Source organism: Myotis myotis, unplaced genomic scaffold (assembly GCF_014108235.1).
Source record: "Myotis myotis isolate mMyoMyo1 unplaced genomic scaffold, mMyoMyo1.p scaffold_m19_p_7, whole genome shotgun sequence".
In the NCBI taxonomy this organism is placed as follows: Eukaryota; Metazoa; Chordata; class Mammalia; order Chiroptera; family Vespertilionidae; genus Myotis; species Myotis myotis.
This window is the reverse complement of record NW_023416379.1, coordinates 78828533-78840175: the sequence shown is the minus strand read 5'-3', so window position 1 is coordinate 78840175 and position 11643 is coordinate 78828533.

Here is an 11643-nt window from a genome sequence, read left to right as displayed (position 1 = left end):
CCCTCGCCCTTCCAATAAAATATATTTTTAAAAAAAGAAATATAATGGAAAGTCAGCTTTTAAAAAAGTGTAATGGGTAAATCTTATTTTTTTTTAATCTGCAGGGAGTCTATGCATGAATAGCCAAGATTGCAGAGAAAGCACAATTAAAATATCCAGAGAGAGAAACAGGAGGAAATTAGTGACTATCACCTGACACTGTTTTCCACTCATGTTTACATAATTTAAAAAGTTAAAAAGAATTTAATTTATTTTGATCTAGATACACATATTACCCTCATACTTCTTTTGAAAGGAATATTACTTTCCCCAATCATTATTCCTGTACAACCTCTGATATGACTCAAGCATTTATTGCTTTTTGACAAAATGAATTTAGTTCAGTGAATATGCAGAAAAGACAATACAACATGTAACTTCAATCAGGTAATAGTCTAGGGACTGGTAGAATCCAATTAGATTAGTTTATTTTTGGCAAATGTCTGCATAGATAATGCGAATAATATAAAGTGCCCCATGCATTACTTTCGTTTAAAGTAACGTGTAGAAATAAGACTATGATCCAGCAATCATGCTGCTTGATATTTACCTAAGTGAGTTGGAAATTCATACGAAAACCTACACACAGATGTTTATAGTTACCAAAACTTGTAAGCAACCAAGGTGCCCTTCAGTAGGTGAACAGTTCAATAAACTGTGGTACATCCTGACCATGAAGTATCATTCAGTTCTAAAAAAAAAAGAGAGAGAGAGCCACCAAGCCGTGGAAAGACCCGAAGTAACCTTAAATGAATATTGCTAGGTGAAAGAAGCCAATCTGAGAAGCTTTCATTCTATAAGACTCCAACTCTTTGACATTCTGGGAAAGGTAGAACTATGAAGACAGTAAAAAGATCAGTGGTTGTCAGGGCATAGGGGCAGGAGGGATGAATAGACAGAGCACAGAGAATTTTAGGGCAATGAAACTATTTTCTATATTATAATGGTGGCTACATGTCATTACAAATTTATTAAAATCCATGCATTGTACAACACCCTGAATGAATCCCAATATAAACTATGGACTTTGAGTAATAGTGATGTATCATTGTATGTTTATCAATTGCAACCAACGTACCACTCTGATGGAGGATGATAATGTAGAAGGCTGCATGTGGTGGGGAAGGGAAGCAGGGAATATATGGAAATGTTCTATACTTTCAGCTCAATTTTGCTGCGAACCAAAAAGCACTCTAAAATATAACACCTAGTCATTTTTTTAAAAAAGACAGTGAGCAAAAAATAAAAATGTGTTGTAGGGACACTTATAGTTCATGGTAGTTAGGCCTGACAAAGGACTAGGGCAGAAAGCAAGAACTATCTGGAAGGCAGGCAGGCGCTCTCTTTTTCTCTGTCTCCTAGGCCACCAAATCCCTGGTCTATGTTTTTTTGTTCATTTTTTCACTAATAGCTATAGCCAGCCTTGTGGTTGCTGATTCAGTGTCTATTCTATGTATATGCTTCCCTTCCTCATTGTTAATAGAACTTAGGTTTTGTTCAGAGGGGTAGTATGCCCAGCTTTCCCAGGCTCCTTTGCAGCTATATAGCTGTGTGACATTGTTCAAGCTAATGATAAGTAGAAGTTACCAGGTAGTGACTTCAGGGAGCTGTTTATGAAACAGACTCTGAGGGTATGAACCTCTTTCCTTTCTGCTAGAATACAGGCACCATGACTGAAGAAGGATTAACTATCTAGGGCCAAGAGGATGAGAGACACATATTGGAGCAGAAAACTAGAGAATTATCAGTACTCTAACAGTCCAAGACTGCCTATCTCTGCACCTCTTATTATGTGGAAGAATTTAAAAGTTAGCCAAAATGGTTGGGTTTTTCTGTCATGTCGCCAACATAACCCCTAATTAGTGCAACATCTATAGGATCTTTCTTTCTCATTAGGTGAACATGGTCACTGGAGAAAGATGGCTGCCCACGTATTTTGCAATATATATTATCTCAGTGGATGCTGACAGTCCAGACTGAACAAGAATCTCTCAGACTGATGGTGAACTTCACTAGAGAAAGAATCTGATTAGTGTGGCTGGTTCAAGCAACTATGTTCAGGTGCAGGATAACGTACAAGTATAGCTGCCAGGGCACCATCTCACAGGATCTCAGAAAAAAGGTTTCATCCTGGACAGAGAAGATAGCCTGACAATGTGAACTGTGATCATGTTATTCAGGCACAGTGAGTGAATTCAACTACAGCATCTGACTCTCATAGTCACTTCTAATATACATTCATAGATACAACTGTGCCTGGTGATTTAAGTTCTCTGGAGCAGGAAACATTTGTGGATAGAGAGAACTTTTTCAGAAATTGAAATCAAATATGCAAATAGAAGGGGCCTTGATTGGATATCCATTTATCATAATGTCTGTGTGTATGTGGGTGTGTTTTAATTTATACATAAGTGAGAGCTGAATTCAGAGTGCTGTCTATATTATCTACCCTTCTGATGTGTACCATTATATGCAAGAATTTGAAGATACTAGCAACATGGGACATGGGGTCTGCCCTTTGGTACTCATAATTTACCTAGGGAGGCTGGCCATAGACATAAAAGTAATTAATAATGTAAAGTTCCAGTTTCTCTGTACCAAGTATATGATTTAGATGATTGTTCTTATAAGAGATCAGAGGAAGAAAAGAAGAAGGCCCCTTGTCACTAAAATAAGTTAGAAAAATGACAAGTCAACTTCTTTCTCAAGGTTAAACATCTATCTTATATATATAAAAGCCTAAGTGACCATCCGACCATTCAACCGTCTGACTGTTAGCTATGATGCACACTGACCATCAGGGGGCAGATGCTCAACGTAGTAGCTGCTGAGCTGCGGTGACTTAGCAGCTGCAGTTCTTGGGTGACACACCCAGAACCAGAGAGGAGGGAGCCTGATTCCAGGGTGTGTCACCCGAGAACTGCCCTCTTGCAATCCGGAACTCCTCAGAGGACGTTGGAGAGCTGGTTTCAGCCCAAGCCCTGCAGGCCTGGCCAAGGGACCCCACCAGTGGATGAATCTGTGCACTGGGCCTCCAGTCCTATATAATAAAGAGCTAATATGCTAATTAGACTGAACAGCCAAATGACCTTCTGGACGTCCTCCCAAACAACCTTCCAGACAAAGCCAGGGCTGCGAAGGCTGAGCCCCTTGCACGAATTTCGTGCATCAGGCCTCTAGTATATTATAATTAGGGTAAAGAAAATTAAATGTAAATTTTACCCACTCAGCTTCAGAGTGAGTGTCTAACAGGATACATTTAAACTCTTACAGATGCAAAAAGGAGTAACTCAGCAAAATCTTTTGTAACCTAGAGTGGAATGGAATGTGGTACTCTGCAACTATTTGATACCACTATAGTACCGTAAGCATAGACCTGACAACCTACACTTGCTAACCATCTACAAGTGTGTTAAATGCAATAATGTCACATTCCAGATGCACTTTATAACATCAGAGTCTATGGAATTATTCTGTAAGTTGTATATTCTATGGTTAGTGTTTACAGAAAAATTACAGTGATGGCCACTCAACACTTCATTTGCATGTAGGTTAAAGACACCATTTTTTTTTAGAATCCAAAGACAATGAGCCCACTATTATCATTTTCTTTAATCAAAATTTTGATAGAGATTCTGTAAGAGTCATCCTCTAAAGTTTGTATTATCTTTCTCAGTATGATCTCTAGTCACTTGGTCATATTTTATCCACAAAATATTCAATAAATACTTATTGAGTGCTTAATAAATACCAGGCACAGTACTAGGTACTAGGAGTAAGGTAGTAAACAAGATAAACACTTCATGAGATTAATGGGGAAGATTGGCCTTAACTGGTAATTCCTAAATGTGGAAAATGCTGTTAAAGAGACTGTATACAGACTATAATAGAGTGACCTAAAGCTAGTCTTGTGGGAGGAAATAGTACTAAATATTTATGCCCTTTCCCCCTGATTCAAATTTGAAGTGCGAGATTATCAACCTTTGAAACTACCTCTGGCCAGAATGAAATCAGAAAATGCTAAGTTCCAGGAGCATTTCCATTTTTTGGAATGGTAACCAGGACCTTTGCCAACATCGCATGAAAAATAAATAAATAAGCAATGGGACCCATCTATATGCAGCTGTATTGAAAAGTGCATTCCATATGTGACAACATATTATTAAAACAACAAAATCGTAGTTTCCATCTGCACGGCGTCACTCTTTTCCCTGTAATGTTAAACTTTATTGTGTTTGTCGGCTGCGTATTCCATTTTAATATTTGATAAATAGATGTGGGAGAAATTGTTTCAAGCGACAACCCTGTACTGCTTCATCTGTTCACCTCCTTCCTGAAGCAAACGCTATCCTCAGACTAATATCTCTCCAAAAGAAAAATCAATTTAAAATGACTGTGCAAATGTGTTTATTTTTCTACCCTCAGGATTAAAAAGCTGAGAAATGATTAATAATAATTTGTCTGGAAAGATAACGCAGGCATTTTAGGGTGGTAGTGATTTTGCATCTTTAATTTTCATCAGTTCTAACATTTTATCATTAAAACTGCATGACTATCTATAGAGAGAGATAAAAGAAAACGAGCGAGGTGGTAATACCTCATATCTCTTAGGCGGTATTTCCTATGTTTCAGATTTCTACGTTGTCTGACCCCATTTCAGTCAATTTTCCATAGCCTGCCTGTCTCACCCTGGCTGAGGGAACACACTAGTGCTGTGTTTATGCTAATTTTATGCTCTCTGAGTTGTGTCTGTTATTCAAAGCAGTTGAAGCAGTTATTGCCAGTAATCTTATTTCTGTGGGAGCCCCAGGGCAGACGAGGCCTCAAAATCAGGCCTGCAGACCGAGGCGAAGCCATCACAGCCTGCTGGTAAATGGCAGTTCTTTCCCTCCCAATCTGATATCAGTTACTTCGCAAACACAGTAATAAAATGAAACAAATCAGATTTTCAAGTAAATAAACCAGACTTCAGTGGGAAGCAACAATGGTCAGGGCAACAGGAGTTTAATAAGTGATACATAGGGGGACAGACAAAAGCACCAGGGCCTGGACCTCCACCCTCTTTATTTAAAACACCCCAACACAGAAAAAAAGAAGGTTGTTTTAATCCAACTGCGAGAAAAGGGAGGAAAGTCAAGTAAAACAAGCAGCAAAGTTGATGTTGACTTGTTCTTATCTAAAACCCAGCAACAATGCTGAAAATTGTATTATTCGCCATTGAAGAGTGGCTGGGGAGGCATAAACAAAGGCTCACAAAGACAAATGGACTTGTCCGTTCTCCTCACCCATAAACACTGACAGCCTTTAAAAAATCAACAAAATGGAAACAGAGTTAACCAGGGCAATTTCCCGCGAAGGGACATTTGTCCTCCAGTAACACAAGGTAACGGGGGCTTTGATGCAGCAAGAGCTGTGACCAAGTTCTGTTTGCCAGATCAGAGTCTTGGGCTCAGGAGATAAGTCATTTTTGGCAATTTCTTATTTTCCATGATGTTCTTAACTCCCTTCATTCTAAGCTACGCCCCCACATCCCCCCTCCATTGTTATCACTCATTGTTGTAAGCAATTCAAATGTCTGAGCAGCAATAAACAATAAAAGGAGGAGTGTCTAAAACTGACTAAGAGGGTGATTGAATTCGTCTAGAAACCAAGGGTATATATCTTTGATGAATTTGGAGTCAGTGTCATGTTGATAAACTTACAGTTGTATTCCCGGCCCCCCCCCCCCCCGCCCCCGCTTAATCTGCAGCAACTCATCACAGTCCTGCTTAATTTCTGTGATAGGAACTATGATAGAGACAACGAATATAGACTCAGATTCCAGAGGGGAATGAATTACACAGTATTGTACTCGGCTTATTCACCGAACTGGTATGAGTGAGGCATGTAGAACACACTGAGGGCACACAGAAGCACTGATGGTTGAAGATGGGCTCTCTGAGAAGGTGACTCCAGAGTTTAATTTTAGAAGGGAAAAAAATGATTCTAATTTCAGTTAAAAAACACACAGCAACACAGAAATATACAAGTGATGGAAGTAAAAGAATTTTCTAGGTAGAGAACTGAATGAGTTCATTTGGAGAATACCAAGGAGATCAGTGTGAATGGGGTAGGGTTCAAGGAAATAATGAAAAACGAGTCATGGAAGACCTAGCGTGCCAATTATAAAGCTTCTACTGCTAGTGCACTCAAGGGTTTAAACAAGGTAGAGGCATTTTCATAATTTGGTTTTAGAGAGATCACTTTTCCAAGCAGTATGGAAGATGGAAAGGAGAGACTTTAGCTGGAAACAGAGAGGCTGGTGGTAAAGAAAATGGGAAGGATAAAACACAATGGATTCAGACGAAAGAGATGAATTGATGAGATGGTTATGGTGAAAATGTCTAGTTCACATAGCATATTGAGCACATAATTTTATCTCTATTTCTTCCAGAAAAAAAACACACACACATTAAAATGGCAGTAAAAGAAGAAAATATTTAAGCCCTGTATAAACAAAAGTAACAGAAAAAGAGACGATAAAAAGTCAAGAAAATGTCAAAATGGCAAGCAGATGTATGTGTATAAGTAAGTCAGCAGGGCAAAGAAAGCCAAAACCTAACTTCTGTGGGGAAGACAGCTGATTTGATACCTGAGCCAAAAACCCAAAAGATCTATGAGTTGGAGGTACTAGTACCTCTGAAAGATGAACCGTGGTATGTAATTTAAAATGAGGAGGATTTCTTGACAGTGTATAGAAGAATAGTCATGCCCTTAAACTCTTTTCTAATACCAACAGAATACAGAGAGTTCACTCTCAGGGAGGTTGAATCAGAAAATTAGGATTCAGGCCTACAAGTGGATAAAGTAAAGAGCTGCATCCTAGTCCTGGCTGGGAGCTCAGTTGGTTGGAGGATCATCCCCTACACTGAAGGGTGGCAGGTTCAGTTCTGTCAGGGTGCATACCTGGGTTGTGGGTTTGATGCCCAATTGGGGTGCATACAGGAAGCAACTGGTTGATGCTTCTCTCTTACATTGATGTCTCTCTCTCTCTCTTTCTGTTCCTCTCTCTCTCTCTCTCTCTCTCTCTCTCTCTCTCTCTCTCTCTCTCTCAAATAAATAGGACATTTCCTCTGGTTTTTTTTTAAAGCTGCATCCTAGATGCTGAGAATTTTTAAGCATTCTTTCCCTGTTCAGTTCTCAGAACAATAGCATCTATAAAGATCAGTAGGATTTATTTTTAGAGAACCTGACCCCATTCAAAAATGAAAACAAACACACACATAAAAACCCTTGCAGAGAGTAACAGGTTAAAGTCTTCAATGCAATAGTTAAATCACTGGCTAGGCTGATTAACCTATAGTGAGTCCCACAGAGTTCACCTGTGCATACAGGGCTTCCAGTCATATTTTAATGCTTCATTTTATATATAAATGTACAGGCAAAGGTTGCCAGTTTTTTAAGGTAGACCTCTATCATACCAAAATAAACTAAAAATAAGAGATAGAACTGGAAGGAAAGAGAGCTAAAGAAAACTGTGTGTGAATGGATGTGTGTGTGTGTGTGTGTGTGTGTGTGTGTGTGTGTGTAGACGTAAGAGAAGATATTAGTCTTAGGCCTTCATAAAAAAAATAGGATACCGTAAGTAGGAATATCCTAAGAATAAGAAAGTGATCTTGGAAATTAAAAATATGAGAGCAGAATTTATAAAAAGTTAATAATAGAAAGGCTGAATGGTATAATAGATGAATGCTCTCAGAAAGTAGAAAAAACAAAAAGCTTAATTGTAAAAAAGAAAACGATATAAATAGTGATAATTTATATTGGACATCCAATATCTAACAAACAGAAGGATATAAATCACCAAGGAAATATTTTTTTAAAAAAATTTAGACCTAAAGTTCATGAACTTTCAGATTGAAATGATCTATTGAGTGCCAAGCATAATTAATGAAGAGGAAAGGATGCACACTAATAAATTGGTGAGCACCATTGATAAATAATTTTTAAAACCTGAAAAAATGTAAGAATCAGAATAACATCAACTTTAAACTTTAACAATAAAAGCTAGAAGGCAATAGTTCAACAACTTCAAAACCAGGAGAAAAAGTGATTTGAATTTTATTCCCACCAAAATTATATAGAATAAATATTTTCAGGTATATATGAGATCTCATAAAAGTAGCACATACTCTCTGAAAGTGATTTGAGGATGTGCACTACTAAAATAAAGAATAAAACCAATATGTATCAATATGTAGCCTCTCTCTCTCTCTCTCTCTCTCTCTCTCTCTCTCTCTCTCTCTCTCTCCTTATTTTAAGAAAGAGAGGAAGGGTGATGGAGGGAGAGAGAGAGAAAATCATCCATGGATGTGAGAGAGAAACATCTACCAGCCACTTCCCATACACACCCCGGCCAGGGATTGAACCCACAGCCTATGTATGTGCCGTAACTGGCAATAGAACCAGTGACCTTTCAGTGCTCTGGATGAGGCTCAACCAACTGAGCAACATTGGCCAAGGCTGTCTCTCTTTCCACTGGGTAATTTATTTTGCTCTGAAATCTACTTTTTCTTATATTAAGATAGCCATTTCAGCTCTTTTCATTAGTGTTTGCATTGTATTTTTTTCACACCCTTTTTCCTTACTATGCTTATATCATTGTATTCAAAATAAGTTTGCTTTAGACAGCATGCAGTTGTGTCAGTCTCTGTTTAATTTTTTTCTCTATTGTTTAATAATTTTTATTGATCTGTCTTCAAGTCCCATGATTCCTCTGCCATCTCTATTGTGCTCTGGAGCCCTTTGAGTGAGTTTTATCTCAGTTGTTTTATTTTTCAGTTCAAAAATTTCAATAGGATTATTCTTTTTATCTCTACTTGTTTGTTATTTAAAATTATAATATTTAATTCAAATGTTTGAAATGAGTCATTTATATATTTTAAGAGTCACTTTAAAGGCTCTGTCAGAAAAATTCCAACATCTGTATTATCACATTGTCTGTTGCTTATGTTTCCCAAGCTCATTGCGATTGGTTCTTTGTAGGCTGAGTAATTATTTTTTTGTCTGACCTGGACATTGTGAATGTTACATTATGAGGCTCTGAGTATTTTATCAACCTGATGGAGAACGTTGATGTTTTAATTTTTGTAGCAATTGACGGGGTTAGGTTAGACCGCCTGCTAGCTATGGGCTGTGGTTCCAATGTCTGTTCCATTATCATAGCTTTAGCTGCACTATTCATATTACTCCTGTGCATGTACCAATATTGGACCTAGGCAATGGTTTCCTGATTAGCTCAATTCTCAAAGTCTTTGTTATGCTAATTAAGACCAGATTCAGCATATACAGGTTGGAGATGCACCCTTGAGTTCATGAACTACTTTTTGGGGTTCCTTTTCTAAGCTCTTTACTATTTCCATATACCAGTAGTTCCAAGTTCCCTGAGCCTCCCTTTTATTTTGGGTCCTCTGGCAAGAAATTGCTTTTTTCCCTGATTGTATCATGTCTGGTGCCAATATTTAGGAGAACATGCAGAGAAACACCACATAAAATGACTATCATTTATTGAATGATTCAATGATTGTAGCAATAACAACACTGTTACAGGGTCTATTAAAGATCTCTTGTTTTATTTTCTCCCAAGGTATTAATATGATAGGTATAAGATTCTAAATTGAATGCGAAGCATTTACACCCTGTAGACTGATAAATAAAATATATCATAACCATTTTCATGACTTTGGGGCTCCTCTACCAGAAATCTATTGCTCACAAGAAAATGAAAGGATAAGGAGTTTGCTTTAGAGAACGCTATTGCCATTGATAAAGCCAGATTTAGGAAGGGATGTGGTTGCTAACTGTGAAAGTGGTTTATGGGACCGCTGGGACAGCCCTTTAGGGTTACAGGGAGGATTGTAACCTGATTCATGCTTAGGAGAGTGAGAGTAAAATATGTCAACATTAGAATTGGCTTGCATCTGCAAAGTTTGACAACGTAAGCATTAGTATTTCATATGCACCAGATGTTGGCAACATGAGAAAGAGAGCCAACTTGGAGATTTTTAGTTCTTCCAAGAGATAATACATTTTTACAAGGAGAGTATGTATAGCATGAATTTATGAAAAAAAATATATATAAGGCATTGAAGAGGGATTAGGGATTCACATTACCTTTGAGAATAGAAATGTAGTATAGAGGTTCCCCAAAGCAGGGGGCTCTGAGGACCCAAAGAACATTCCCTTGTTAAGAACTGTAAAGGATCTGAGATTTTACCCTTTTATAAGCTAGTGAGTTTGCTTTCCACCGTTTCATGAGTGCTGGCAAAAGATACAAGATTACTGGGTAAGAAACCAAGGACTACTCACATTGGTAACCATACCCAGAAAATCAGTATTTTCTTTCACTAGTTCCCCAAGCCCCACTTCGCACAGGGAATTACAAAAGGGGTCAGATGACAGCTATATGAGCAGTGGATTGCATTACAGAAGAGGGACCCTGAACTCAGGGAAACTAAATATTTTTTACTGGACAGTAAACATACCTATTGTTTTATCTGGAGGGAGGCTGTTCATTATACAAACAACCTAGAGAAGATAGGCTAGAAAGGCAGTTAGTGCCTGTGCCCATGAGATGCTCAGAAACAGAAGAGACCTTTGAAGAATTGTCTTCCAACAGCACAAAAAATCAGCCTTAAAAATCTGCTCAGGGAGAGTTCAAGGGAGAGTTAAAGTCAACTTCCAACAGTATTGGAAGCTGTCACTTGGCCTATAGGTATTTTTCTATCTTCCTTAAAGTGTCACTTTGGCCCCAGTCCCTCTTAAGTGGGGTAAGGAATGAGCAAAATCAGAAACCAGAAGCCAACCACAAAGGGTGCTCTGTCCACCAGTGCAAGTTAGTTGGGAGGTGGGGAAGACTCTTACTTTTCAAAAAAGATGAAGTGTTGACTGGTATCTTGAATGGGACACTTTTAGTTTTTGAATAAAGACTATGTTTCTGGCCTTGGCAGTGGGGCTCAATTGATTGGAGCATTGTCCCATACCCTAAAAAAGTTGTGGTTCGATCCCCGGTTGGGGTGAAAATGGGAAGGTAACTGATCACTGTTTTTCTCTTTCTCTCTCTCCCTCCCCTTATCTCTCTCTCTAAATGCAATAAGCCTGTCCTCAGGTGAGTATTAAAAAAAAAAAAAAAGACTCTGTTCCTGTATCATAAAGAGAACACCGAATTATTTAATTCTCTGGATGAAAAGAGAAAATCATGTGGTCTGACAGATTTTTACCTAGTGGCAGGGAAATGTTTTCTCCCTGCCCATATCTATCTATATGTCTGTGTGTGTATGTATGTATGTATGTATGTATTTGTCTGTCTATCAATCTATCATCTATCATCTATTGTTTGCTATAAAAACCTCATATTATATAGCATAGGATTAATAATAGGCACTCTGTTAAATGGGTTTGATTTTCAGAGTGGATTAGTTTCAATATTGTGATTTACAAAACTTTTAAAAGTCATTATAATTATTTCTTGTTATAGATTATAAAATGGTACTGTCCTGTTTAAGAACCTACTTTCCTGAGGCTATTTATATGGCACTCTATGTTCAATCAAAATGCCTGTACTTA